General features: G+C 45.9%; 1 protein-coding gene across 7 annotated transcripts in view; it reads left to right on the top strand.

Annotated features, from left to right (window-relative positions):
• The window catches only part of ST6GAL1 (ST6 beta-galactoside alpha-2,6-sialyltransferase 1), a 107,983-nt gene that overhangs the window by 19,583 nt on the left and 73,907 nt on the right, over positions 1–14,493 (top strand). For 2 of the 7 annotated variants that reach the window (XR_014511873.1, XM_083442869.1), the window contains exon 1: positions 13,252–14,038. The exons of 1 other annotated variant lie outside the window; for it this stretch is intronic. The gene's annotated coding sequence lies outside the window, so the exon portion shown is untranslated. Of the gene's footprint in view, positions 1–13,109; positions 14,376–14,493 lie in introns of those variants that run through there. 4 more of the 7 variants (XM_083442875.1, XM_083442870.1, XM_083442874.1 and 1 more) reach the window with 4 other exon arrangements.

The following is a 14,493-nucleotide window of genomic DNA, read 5'->3' as shown; positions in this document are numbered from 1 at the left end:
TGCTTATGAGAAGGTGGAGCAAAAAACTCTGCTTCGGCAAGCAGGGGGTCCACAGAGGAAGGAGCTGGGGGCAAGAAAGGGGAAGTAGGAGAATAATGAAGTCAGAACACAGGTACTGTGGTGGAACTAAATATTCAAGTCAAGTGATTATCAGCTAAAATTGATTCAGCTAGGTACAGCGGATCATCAGAATCTGCAGATTTTGCAGAATCTTTCTGCAAGAAACAGTGAGCAGCTTATGACAAATAGCAGCAATTAAACTCAACAATTGCAAGGCCAATTTCTTAAGAACAGGAATAACAGCAACATGATAGCAAATACAACACTATATAAAAACACTTCAATACTATAAATGGAACAACATTATATTGGCATTACACGTTCTAGCAATTACAAAAATAACAAGGGAGCTCGGCAGTTTTATCTTGGTTCTAAATACCTCCGTCCCATGATAAATAAATGTTGCTCACCGTTCTTCTCCGGCAGTAACTGAATGGCAAAGAACAGGATTGCGGACAGGTTGGAACTAAAGCAACGGAACAATGTGCTCCTTGAAGCCCAAGGTTTTTATTCATTTTAAAACAAAGGTTTGAAAGAGTATTCCAGTACTCAAAAAATATAGGAATGCTTCCTCTATGTGTAGTAGTTTTGCAATTCCTATAAAATGACCAGGGCAATAATGAGAACACTTTACATTTTTTGGGTGGAGACTTGTTGCATCTACACCTCTTTGACCAGTGTAGCTAAATGGGCCCATCCCCTGGAGGGACCCCTATTGCCATGCTGCTTGATGAAAGCATATTCCTTAAGCTATGTCCTGTACGCATGGCAATCTTATTCTTCTCTGGAGATCACTCGTAGCCAAGTAAGGTTGTCTTCCATGAACAGAGTCTTAACAGTGAGTCCATAAGTGACTGTGGAGGCCAATTCTGGATCCACATGTCCTTCCACAGTGGTTTCCAGGTGGAAGTTGATCATGGTGAGGGTTTGCCAAGCGTGCCTTCCTTTTAGCACATTTCTCCCTTGCGTTCTGAGTTCGAGCATCTTCAAAGTCCATGACACCTTTGGTAAAGGCTGTTCTCCAACTGGAGCACTCACAGGAAAGTGTTTTCCATTTGTCAGTGTTTATAATACATTTTTTTTAAGATTTGCCTTGAGAGAGTCTTCAAACCTTTTTTGTTGACTACCGGCATTACACTTTCCATTTCTAAGTTCGGAATAGAGTACAGTAGTTGCTTTGGAAGACGATCATCAGGCATCCACACATGACCAGTCCAACGAAGTTGATGGTGAAGAATCATTGCTTCAACACTGGTGATCTTTGCTTCTTCCAGTACACTGACATTAGTTTGCATGTCTTCCCAAGTGTAAAACTTTTCAGAGATACCGTTGATGGAATCTTTCGAGGAGTTGGAGATGGCGTTTATAAGGGGTCCATGTTTCACAGGCATACAGTAAGGTTGGTAGTACAATAGCTTTGTTAACAATACCTGCCCTGAGGCACTAGCTTTCTTTCTTCTCCTGCAAAGGAAACCAAACTGATGGCATATTAATATATAAGCAATCCCTACATGGAGCATCCTTAAGGCTCTTTATTTGCCTGCCAATAAAATAGCCTGGCTGATTGTGAATATGCAATTTCAGAGTGGCTAGATCCCTCCAAACCCTCCACCCCACCCCATTATAGCAAAGTAGTGCTAATTCTGTACTTGAGAGGCACTTCCGTGTTCTTGCCAGACCAGGTCTGAAGTACGGTATTCATAATTGCTCAAAATTTAAAGGCTGCTCCGTTTCCTGAAAAACAGTGTTTTCAATGAAATATGCTCCGTTGGGCCAAGCCACAATAGATTTACTCATCTGTCTATTAAAGGTGGAGCTGGGAGTCAATCTATAGGGAGTCAATCAGTGCAATCCTACCCATGTCAACTCAGAAATATGTCCCATTGTTTCCAGTGGGGCTTCTACTGCGTTCAGCATTGGAAGCTAAATTGTTTGTTTAGGGATGTGGCTCCTTCCTAAGTACTCGCTGGTTATCAGAGCAGTACAAATTGTGTAATAATCATATTCTTGGGGTGTGTGTGGGGGGGTGTCTGCAATTACGGGGAGGGGCAGCCAGAAAGCTCCATTGTGCAAGTTGAGTTCTGCAAGCTTTTTTCTAGACGCCTGATTTCAAAGTATTTAAGACATTGTATGTATGATTCACCTCCTCTTCTTCCTTGTCAGAGTGCTTGATACGCATTTGGGGATGCAAAGCAGTGAGTAGCTCTGAACTTCACAGTGCTTTGGATTCTAGCCACAGACTGTTAAAGACCAGTGAGTATACAGGGGCTGCATCCTTCAAAACATCACTTTTTTATAATAATAAAAAAGCATAATGGATATAAAACAGTATTTTACCAGGAGGTATTTTCTGATGGTTTTAGCAGCAAATACTCCCTGTTTACTCAGAGAAGATCTCCCAGAACACCTATTTAATGTCTTTCTGGATTATTGACTTTGTCAGAAATCTACTGCCAAGTTCAGTTTTAGATTCCACCCCCCTCCCCGTCTCAGGCTGGGAGATTTTTTTCCAATGCTCTGTGTTTCAAAAGCTATTACAGTACCTTTAGTGATGCAGTATTTTCCAGTAAATGTACCTGGACTGTTGAGCTTACTTCACCCCACAGAGGATAGTTCTGTTCCAAATGTAGGTCATTAGTACTCAGCAATTTGTTCCATTACAGCTAATTGCCAAGGTAGAAGTATTATGCTATCCCTTACATTACACACCTTTTAAAAGAAGCTCTGTAAAATAATAGATGTTCCACAATTCTATCAGTGTTGTCTATTGGGGGTGGGGGGCAGGGGGAGTTCCGAATAAAGATTGCTTAAAATTTTCATTTTAAAACTGAATGTAAATAATTAACCCATTATCTCACCTCCCCGCCCCCTTATATTAATGTGTGTCTCTGTGTGGGTATTTATTAACCTCCTAACTGGCTCTACTAAGGGCTAACAGACAACCCATGATCTATCAACTAGTCTGTGTGGGGCTGAGATTTGGGAAATCCCAGCTTTGTTCTCATTGTGCAAATTATTATTTTTTGGTCTAGCCTACCATTGTCACATTGATGTAAGGCTAATGCACTGGTCTGAGCTCCTTAATTGAAAGGCAGAACATGGATTAAATGAGACACTCACAGAACCGCCAAGCTCCTAATGGCTACTTTCCCTGCCTTCAGCTACCGGCAAGCAGATTGTCTGATTCATCCCCTAGTAACAGATGCAGCCAGTTTTATGTGCCTCTATAAACCAGCTTGGTGTGACCTAAAAGGCCAAGGGAACGTGTGGGTACATTGGAAGCTAAGTTTTAAATGAATGTTGTAGGACTTTTTACATGGCACAAGGTGCTAAAACTTGCAATATGCAAGTTTTCTAGTGCATGCCTCAAATTTGCAAGTGGCTTAAATCTTCTGTTGACTCCAGTCAAAGGCTACTATGGGGTGTGGCGCTCATCTCGCTTCAGGCCAAGGGAGCTGGCATTTGTCCACAGTTTTTCGGGTCATGTGGCCAGCATGACTAAACAGCTTCTGGCATGACGGCACACCATGACGAGTGCCAGAACAGACGGAAACACCGTTTATCTTCCCACCACAGCGGTACCTATTTATCTACTTGCACTGGTGTGCTTTCAAACTGCTAGGCTGGCAGGAGCTGGGACCGAGCAAGGGAGCTCATCCCATTGCATGGATTCAAACCGTCAACCTTCCGATTGGCAAGCCCAAGAGGCTCAGTGGTTTAGACCACAATATGTACGTTAACTAGTTCATTCACATGATCAGGCAGAAGGGGTCTTCTTTCAGAATATAGAGCTCTATGTGATTATGGGGGGGGGGGGGAAGAATCCTGAATAGCAGTTGTGCTTGGAAGTAGCCAGAAATTAAATTACTTTAAGTCTGTGTAAGATATTTAAAGCACCAACTTGGGTGGAAAATGCAAAGCTTTCTTTTCAACTAGAAAACTGCATCTGTGTGCCTGACAAGTTCTGGGATACATTCTGTAGAATTGTGTGTGCGCGCATCTGCAGAGCAGTTTTCCTTAACCTGGTATCCATTGAGTGTTTGAACAGTAACTCTTCTCATTCCTGACATTGGCCATGATGTCTGGGAGCTGGACAATAATTACATCTGGAGGGTCCCAGTTTCCCCCAATGCTAGTGTGGGAAACTCCTTGCACCCTGCTGCCCTGAATTGGAGCTCATTTTGAATAGATGAGAAGAAGGCAGAAAAGGGAACTTCCCCTGGAATCTGCTGTCTCAGGCAGGCTGCTTTAAATTGCTATGTGTTTCTGTAACTTGAGGGAAGGAAGAGCAGTGTTATCAGACAAAGTCTATTTTCACTGGTTCCCAAAGCCAATAAGGACCCACGATGGATGGAAAGGTTCAAGCCTTTATTGCTATAGTAATAGAGGCTTATGGGACGCGGGTGGCGCTGTGGGTTAAAGCCTCAGTGCCTAGGGCTTGCCAATCAAAAGGTCGGCAGTTCGAATCCCCGCGGCGGGGTGCGCTCCCGTTGTTCGGTCCCAGCGCCTGCCAACCCAGCAGTTCGAAAGCACCCCTGGGTGCAAGTAGATAAATAGGGACCGCTTACTAGCGGGAAGGTCCCGTGTGCGGCTCTGGCTCGCCAGAGCAGCGATGTCACGCTGGCCACGTGACCCGGAAGTGTCTTCGGACAGCGCTGTCCCTTGGCCTCTTTGAGTGAGATGGGCGCACAACCCTAGAGTCTGTCAAGACTGGCCCGTACGGGCAGGGGTACCTTTACCTTTTTAATAGAGGCTTACTTTGGATTTCTTTCCAGAAAGGCTGAGCAAAATGCATGACCACCCATACCTGATTCCTCCCACCCCTCCCAAGTTTGCTCTTGACACACAAACACTAGCTGCTAATTGCTGATAAGATAAATACTTGCTTGAAGCCCTATTTTATTTGGTTGCTGTTCTCTACTTGCAAAGCAGCTGCATTTAATATGAACTTTTAGCTTGCTGGTGGGCTGAACTGGTGATGTTTGGGCTGGAACCTGAGAACACAGGAAGTTAGTCCACTGCACAGTCAGACCACTGAGTTCATCCAACTTAGTGGTGGCCACACTGACTGGCAGCAGCTCTCCAGGCTTCAGAGTTAAGATATTAAAACAGGAGCTTCTTTGAGGCTATTTTGGGGGCCAGCTTGGGGGCTGTTCGGCTATCTTAAAACATGCTATTCCTGCGTAAGGAAGATGAGATCCCTGCATTGCAGGGGGTTGGACTAGATTACTGTTGGGGTGGGTCCCATCCAGTTCTACTATGCTTCTATGCTGCTGTTGCTTGCTGTCTCGCCCTAGGGTGTTTCACTCTTTGACACCGATGAGGGGGACTTTTGGCCACAAGTTCCTACAGAGCTTACAGGAAGAGAAGGCTGTCTCCTTATCTGAGAGCCAACAACTGCTAGCTTCTCATGGTGTTAGCAAGCCAGCCAAAGAGCTCAAGGGGGGCATTTCAACTTTGCCTGCTGTCAGCCAAGCTCAGGATGCCAGGGACTTGTGGCTGTCCTGTGCAGTATCAGTAGAATCCCTTCCAATACATTGTGAATCTGCTTCCCCCTAGAAAAGTAACACGTGAGGATAAGTACAGCCACAGAGTGCCATGGGGTTGCAAAACAAGCTCATTTCCCATTGCCTTTCTTTGCACCCTTCATAAATTCCCATCCTCTTTCCCACCTGCTCAGCTCTAATTTCACCTTCTACCATGCAAATACGACTTTGAGCATCAAAGGCTTCAGTCTTCTCTAAAAACTATATTCTTGAGAAGTTGATGCTGTACAAATTAATAAGGCATATTTTGGAAAGACACCTTGTTAAAAAAAGAAAAGCTATTTCTTCTGAAATAGTTGGACTAAGTACAGTATTGTTGATGGAAACTGTGCTTAAGCAGCAAAGGCCATTATATGCAACACTGTGAGAGGGACTGCCATTATTTGCAACACTGTGAGAATGTAAATGACCATGGCATTCCACTTTGTTTCAGTTGCCTTTGTAAAGCCAGTGAAGTTGTTAGCTCTTTCGTGCCTTGCATTTTAATGCAAAGTATCAATTTTGTTTGGCTACAGTTTATCTGTATTTCACACTACTTCCATCTCTCCCGGGATCCTCCAATGTTTTCCACTACCTGTCACACCTGATTTTCATAACTACATATTTTCATTTCTAAACATTTACTGCCCTAGTTGGCTAATCAGGGATGAATGAGCAAAAAAAGAGCGAGCTTCTGAGTAAGCAGAAATGAATCTCAATGTCTGATCAGACCCATTGCACACATTCACTATCAGTTACTACAAGTACATACTTCACAATAAACATCAAGAGAAACTGGAGTAAAGCAAGCTGGTTAAGTCAGAGTAAAGCAATACCAGATCTAAACTTTGTTCAGCAGTGGAGCTGCTGCCATTGCTCTGCCTAAGCCTGGCAGAGACAAGAAAGAGGTTGTCCCTGCAGACCACAGTGATCTACTGGGTGTATAAAGGATTATTGCTTCCAAGCAATTTGTAATTGCTCCGGAGAAAAGCAATTGTGTTAAGTCAGCCACTGAGCAAGTATTGTTAATAGTTTAGCAGCAGGTGAACACTGAAAACTGGACAATTGTTAAAGCTTCTGCCATAGGTGCCTGAACTGTATCACCACATGTCTCTGAACACAAGAGGAGTCCTGCTGGATGAGACCAGTGCTAGCACAGCATTATGCTCTCCAAATAGCCAACCAGATGCCTATGGGAAGCCCATAAGAAGGCTATGGATGCTGTCACATTTCCTTCTTGTCACCCCCAGCAGCTGGTTTTCTGATACTGGAGTTAATAGCCCTCATGACTGCCAGCCTCCTTTAATTTCTCTGGTGCATTTTGAGTATGACCCTCGGAGTCCCTTCCAATTCTATGATTATATGAGTACTGCATTCATCTTATGTTTATTATAGATTATAAAGCATGAGCATGGAATGAAACTAAAAGCACCATAAATCATAAATGGTCAGCCATCATTAAGGCTGCTGCAACTGAAGGCCTATACTCACAACCCACTGGCACAAACAGAAAGTTGTTTGCGCTCCCATTTCCAGTGCTGCTCTCTTCTATCTCCCCATACTGTTGAGTGCAAAAGTGTTAAGCATGAGTGGTTCATAGGTTACCATGTGCATTTATGAAGTTCTCCACCGCAGCAAGACTTTATATAGCTCTGAGTGGAGAAAGAACATGGCAATACTAGTAGTTTACCAGATAGATAATGCGGGTGGCGCTGTGGTTAAACCACTGAGCCTAGGGCTTGCTGATCAGAAGGCTTGAATCCCCACGACGGGGTGAGCTCCCATTGCTCGGTCCCTGCTCCTGCCTACCTAGTAGTTCAAAAGCACGTCAAAGTGCAAGTAGATAAATAGGTACCGCTCCAGCGGGAAGGTAAACGGCATTTCCGTGCACTGCTCTAAGAAGTGGCTTAGTCATGCTGGCCACATGACCTGGAAGCTGTACGCTGCCTCCCTCGGCCAGTAAAGCGAGATGAGCGCCACAACCCCAGAGTCGGTCACGACTGGACCTTACGGTCAGGGGTCCCTTTACCTTTACTTACCAGATATCTACTTCCCTTTGAGCTAATTTGTAAAGCTCAGTAATGTGGATAGATTCAGTATTGGTGAATCATATGTTGAAGCTCGCAGTAGGCTATCTAGTATAGTCATACCTTGGGTTGAAGTAGCTTCAGGTTGAGTGTTTTCGGGTTGTACTCTGCGGCGACCCAGAAGTAACGGAACGCATTAGTTTCGCCGCTCGTGCATGTGCACACGCTCAAAATGACGTCATGCGCATGTGTGGAAGCGGCGAATCACGACCCACGCAGATGCGGGTTGCTTCAGGATGTGAACAGGGCTCCAGAACGGATCCCGTTCGCATCCAGAGGTACCACTGTAATCCAAAACTCTCCTTGATGCAGAGTGAGGGTGTCTTCAACAGATGACTTCCCAGCCCTTGTTGCAGACTCCGTGATGGACAGTCTTCCACTCTCCTTAAGTAATTGCCTCGGTTGTTACCTCTGAAACATTTCTCTTTATGTTAGACTACAATCTACCCTCCTGTAAATTATGGCTAAATGTACCCACATCTTCCAACCTTACCTCATAGAATGTCTTTTCCTCATCTCTTGCAGATTATGTTTCTCAGGTGCTTTGAATGTAAAGGGTCAATAAAAGCTTTCTGGGAAATGATATATAATTAATGGGAAAAAATTGTTTAAAATAACTTTTGTAAAGAAACCAGAAGCCTTTTTTATTAGGAATTATAGGTACCGATATGCCAAAGGAGCAGAAAAGACTTTTTATGTATGCGACAACAGCTGCACGGATGCTACTAGCCCAGAGATGGAAAGAAGAAAGAGTCCCTACCAGAGAGGAATGGCAAACCAAGCTGTTGGACTGTGCTAAAATGGCAAAACTGACCGGAAAGCTCAGAAACAAATAAGAGGAAAGAATGGGAATAAATTATAATTTATTTAGGAGACCCTATAAGCAGAAGAAAACATTAACAGGATTTTAATATCACTTGCAATGTAACAAACACTTTGGACAATATGGACAGATGCAAAATATAGATTATTAAATAATATGCAGTTGAAAATGTTAACAATAAGACCCATGGTGAGAAGTTTCAAGTTTCAGAGAAATCTCTATATACGGCTGTGCATTTGGTATTGTTATAAATTTACATTTGTAAAACTAAACGAAAACAATTTTTTTAAAAAAGAATGTAAAAGATTAAAGGCTAATTTCTGGGCACTTCCAGGCAGAGAAAAGACTCCTGCCCGAAGGCCTGGTGTGCTGGTCCTGAGGGTTAACCGTGCGGTGAGGTCCAAGTCCAGTCCGAGGTCGAGAGTGTGGTATGGAGGCTGTCCATCAAAGCTGAAGCAGAGTCCAAGGCAGGGAGTCAGGTGAGGTCAGGAACTCTGGCGGAAGAGCAGGACAGGATGCAGGCAGGAACAGGCTACCAACAATGTTGCTCTCGCAACCTGGGACTGGGGCTGGCTGGCTTTTATCTGCCCTGAGGCATAGGGTGGCCCCGGTCCACAGGTGACTCGCCTCTCCTGGCCTGGAGGCGAGCACTCTTCCTGCAAGAACTTAGTTCCCTCCACCTTTCTGCCCTGAGCCTCTGCAGCTCAGGAGAGGCTGGAGGGTTACCAGACCCAGAGGCAACCTCAGCGTCCCCTGATGGGTCTGAGAGTGGAGCACCTGCAGGTAATGGGTCCTCCATCACCTCAGGAGCCAGAGCAGACTCAGCTGGTGCCTGCACCTGAGGATCCAGCACAGGTGAGGACCCTTCAGGCTCAAGCCCCAGCCCCGGCTCAGCTGGTTCTGGAGGCGGGGACTCCTGTGCAGGCTGGGCTTCCTCAGGTTCAGCCTCCGAGTCTGAATCCCAGGCCATCACACCTGGAGAGCCATTGCCAGTCAATGTAGACAGGGGTGAACAGAATGTAGATCAGGATCACTTTTAGATCTCTGGGTGAATTGCAATCAACCGGCAAGGGCTCTCAATGTTTTTAACAATACCCACAGCAAAATGACCTGTTCCACCTAGATGAGGCTACTGAAATGAAGTAAACTATTCCGAAGTTGAATTTTTGTGCAAAAGGCTTGAAAGCTCAATTCAGTTCTGGTACTGGAAATAAATTACTAGACTCAAAATATGTTCAGAGGAGCCCTGTTTTTTCGTTCTTAAAAAATGGCTTTTGCTCCTGACTCGGATCAGTAGATCTAGTGAAAAACAAGGTAGTTTCAGCAAGCCTGAAGTTTGCCAACCCCAGCGCATTATGTTGAGCTGGATGGAGAAATTGTCTGAATCAGCATAAGAGAATTTCCCATGCTGACTCGTAGGCTAGAAATAATCACTGCAAACTCACCACAGATAACATATGTTTGTGTCTGGGTCTAAAAACTTGCCCGAATATCCTGTAAGGACAATATGACTGCTTTGTTTGGCTGACTTGAGAGTTTTTTTTAATGAGAGGGTGGGTTTCCTTTTAGTTCAGCTACCTGTGAACTTTGCTTCCATCCCCTTTGTTCGGATACATACTTTGCTCAGCAACAGGAAAAGTCAAGAGAAAACAGAATGCAGCAGCTGAGAACCTGAGCTGGACAGTAATGAAAATGTGTGTATTTGAAATTCATATTCCAAGTACGATTTAAATTGTACTATGAATCTGAAATAAAGCTAAAAATGTTCCTAGTAGAGTTTTTTGTTCCCTTTTGCTCACTGAATGTTTGATGAGCAAACTCATTCTTGCAAACTACAGTCTTGAGAAAAAAGTTGAATAGAGCACACTGATGAATAAATTAACTCTTGAGCACAGCATCTCTAAATTGCCTTAGATAACAGGAAGGCAACTACAGTACATGATAGGACTATAGTTCCCATTATTATTCGGATCAACTGAATGCAAAGTAGGCATCACAAATCAACTGAAGCAGTATATTCATAAGGTGCAGAGAAAACCCATGCGCTATAACCATTTTCTAAACTAGTTATTTTAATAAGTTTTGATGAGATCTTCAGTTTGGGGAATTGACTGTACAAAGTTCTTCAGTATACTGTGTCCCTAAACTCCAAATGACTACATGAAAAGCTAAAGTGTGTTTATTTTCTATATGAAATTTAGTTCAAGCAGGTATTTTGTATAACGTGATTAAACTTATATATGTATTTTAATTACTCAAATTACTTTCTCATGCTTTTATATACCCTATAGTCATATCATGTAGTGTAGTTGCCTTTCTGTTATTTAAGGCAACCTTGAGCACATGGCAGTCCATTAGGATACTTTCAGTTAGGATACCTTCTTACTTTCCCCCTAAAGTAATGTAACTGGACAGCTAGCTTTTTATGCTGGGAAACAACTTTTACTTGGCAGAAGTTTACATTTGCCTAGGATGTTCTCTTTTCATCAGTACAGGCCTTCTTTTAAGAACCAATCTTTTCTTTCAGAGAGGATGGCCTCTTTGAGAACCATGGACAAACCTCTCCTATTTCATAATACTGAACACCAGCTCTATAGTTTTATGTGGTCAAACATCTCCAGCTGGGCAGAGCAATCTTATATTCCAATACACCATGGAATGAGTGTATATTCTATAGCTGCTTAGGTGATGTTATCCCATTAAAATAATTTTGCACTCTAAAATTATTTTAATTAGTTTCTTCCTTGTATTATGTGTTTATTTATTGTTGTCAAAAGAAAACTCTTAAATGACCAACAGCGTGGGCAGTTAAGACACAGCTTGAAGAAATCTCTCTTTTTTCCCAAACAACAACAACAACCCTGCTTTGGGGTATAGAACAGCACACAAAAACCAAAACTCAGGGCACGCAAGCCAATGCAACTTTTCTGAGAGACTGGGCCTTGCACAATGTGTTGTTTTGTTCCCCTGCTGGTGTTTGCAAGCAAGCAGTGCCCCCTTCTCCTCCTGACTTTCCCTGGAGTATTGTGCACGAGTCACAACATTGGCCTCTTCTGGGGAATACTAGGTTAGATGGGGAAAGAAAGAAGCAAGCAGAGGAGGTGGGGAGGAGCAAAGGGCCTGGTGGGGGGAAAAGGATACAGCTACATGTTCTAACACTCTGTGCCCTAACTGGTAATGAATATGCCTGAGGCAAACTTCCAACTCTTTGTTTCCTCCTCAGGGCACCATAATAATTCAAAATGACCAACCTACCTTTTTGGAAACATGTGTCTATATCAATAAACTTTTTTCTTTTTTCTTAAAGACAGAACAGAATTAGCCCTGGGTTGACCAGAGGAGAACAATTGTTAGAATCTGGAAAAAAATGTCAAGCAAGCTTTATGTTACGTACTTTTAAGAGTCCCTTTGTAGCTTTCCTATTCAAATAGTGCTCCTGCCCTTCTTGAGTCAAGCTCAGAAGCTGCACAGTAACCCCTCCTCCCCCAAACCTTCTGCAGGGTACAGAGAGAAATAACCTCTGATTTTCTCTACCTCCATCAGTCACATTCTGGTTATTCTTTCTTGTGTTGGGCTACAGGCAGAAAGCCAGCAAAGGGTCTGCTTTCAGTCTGGTCTGCTGCCCTCTTTAAGCCTCCCAGCAGCACCAGATTTAGGGTGGTGTGGGCAGGTGCTTGAGTTGCTGCAACTATGACATAGCACACTTGAGAGCATGTGCAGAATGGAAAGGAGGGAGAGGATGCCAAATAAATATTTCAGGCGCCAAATTTTGTCCTTACTCAGGGCACCATAATACCAAAGTCTGCCCCTGCTCCCAGCAAGCACATACAGTGGTACCTCGGGTTACAGACACTTCAGGTTACAGACTCCGCTAACCCAGAAATAGTACCTCGGGTTAAGAACTTTGCTTCAGGATGAGAACAGAAATCGTGCTCTGGCGGCGCAGTGGCAGTGGGAGGCCCCATTAGCTAAAGTAGTACCTCACGTTAAGAACAGTTTCAGGTTAAGAACGGACCTCCAGAACGAATTAAGTTCTTAACCAGAGGTATCACTGTATTACTTGGCTTTTTATCTATCCATTTTCATCTACCCTATTTTGCAGCCCTGTCCGACTGCCCCAGGGCAAGTGACCCTGTCCTAGTTGCACTAGTATGGACTATGAGAATGCTTGTGTGGTATTGCAGCAAATTGTGGATTTATGTATGCTCCTGAGTCCTGGCTTGTATGTGTAGTAGAGGATGGGTAGTCTGTGGGAAACACCTGCATTAGGTTTGCTTCGAACTTCAACCTTCAGAGCAGACATTCCCACCCCCCTTTCTCCCTTCCCATCAGTGTTTCTATTCGCAAATGACAGGTCCTGGGGCCTAAGCTTGCCTGAAAAGCCTCGGACTTGAAAGCCCCATTCTAAACAAGTGCGTGCGTGTAGCTATGCCACGAGGGGAGTGCACTTTGTATGTGCTCAAAGGTGCTCTCTTTCCCCCCTTTGGGTAAACTGGCGCTGCAACTAAACCTTTGTTTTCTATGATCCTATGCGCCTCTCCGCCCACCCAGCTTCCTTTGGGGGGTCGCCGCATCTTACAGACCATCTTACGGCCTCTCCTGACGGGAAATTTCAGACAAAGGCTGGGCTGCTGCCACAGTAGCCGCTTCCGCCAACAGCCTCGGCGGCGTGTGCGTGCGCCACGGTTTGGCGCGGCCAGAAGAGACAAGAGCTGCTTCTGCTGGATCCAGTCCGCGCTCCGATGCGCCAAAGGAGCCGGGTGGCCAATGCTCCCTCGCCTTCTCTCCAAGTCCTTCCCACGAGCCGGCCACCCATCCCCAGCAAGCGGCCACCCGCAACAGGGGCGCGCTTCTTCAGCCTCAGCCTCTCCGCTGCAGCCTTTGCGCCCCCTTCGGTAGGACGAGCCAGCGACTCCATCCATCCCCACGTGGGAACGGGCTCCGGAGGCTAGCGGGGTGAAAGCTTTGGGCAGGGAGGGCGTGGGAACCAAGGGCGGGAGGATGTGAGGCTGGGCGGCAGGGGCGAGGGGGTCGTGGTCCCCACGCCCTCTCCTCCCAGGGGGCGCCGAGACGCGGCACAAAGCCTGCGCGCAACTGGGGCGCGGAGGGAGCTGCCGCGCAACGAGGCGCGTCGCGGATCCCGGTTTGTTCTCTCTCTTTTTTCTTCCCATTCATCCCCTCCCGTCTGCCTCGGACGAGGCTGTGCCCTCGGGGCTCTCTTGTTTTTGCATAATCCTGCCTCCCTCCCTCCCTCCCTCTCTCCCCCTCGCTGGGCTCGCGTTTGATTGATGCGATGGGGGTCACGCTTTCGTTCCCGCGGGCAGCAGCTCGTCGCTGGCGAGGCCAAGCCTTTGTGCAGAAGTGCGCGGCGGCCCAGCGTCCACGGCTGGGCGGGAGGCATTTAAATGCCGCGATTTCGGGGCGGTAACAAAGGCGGCAGCGGGAGGGAGAGAGACAGAGTGAGAGGCGCGCGTACGGCTGCTTTGGGCCGCGGCCAGCAGTAGCGGCGGTGGCGTCGGACGCGGCGCCAGGAGCGCTCCCAAGTGAGTAAAGGCAGCGACTCCGGTGGATTCGTCCTTGCACGCGCGCACTGCCCGGTTACCCATCTGATTGGCACTTGGGGGGAGCGGGCAGGGCGGAGGGCGCTCTCTCCGCGCGCAGCTTCGTAGGCGCGCACGGAGCCTGCCCTTCCCATCGCTCCTGCAGCGCCACTTCCATTTGCGAGACGGATTCGAATTCGTCTCCGAAGCTTTGACGCGCCCTCTCCCATCTCCACGCGGCTCCCATACTTTTGCACTGGGAAATCGCCAAGGTCCTGCCGTTTTCAGGATCCTGGCATTTCCCTTGAGCGACAGAGAAACCCTGCATGCATAACGTGTGGTAATGTTTTGTAATGTTTACTGCAAATAATAGATGGAGGATTTCCTTGGAGCGTTCTATCAACGCAAAACGATCAAGCAACTGGTGCCTCGGAATTGAATTTCCCCCCGTTTTTGAT

This window comes from Podarcis tiliguerta, assembly GCF_965153285.1.
Source record: "Podarcis tiliguerta genome assembly, chromosome: 5".
NCBI lineage: Eukaryota > Metazoa > Chordata > Lepidosauria > Squamata > Lacertidae > Podarcis > Podarcis tiliguerta.
This window is presented reverse-complemented; position numbering and strand designations above follow the sequence as displayed.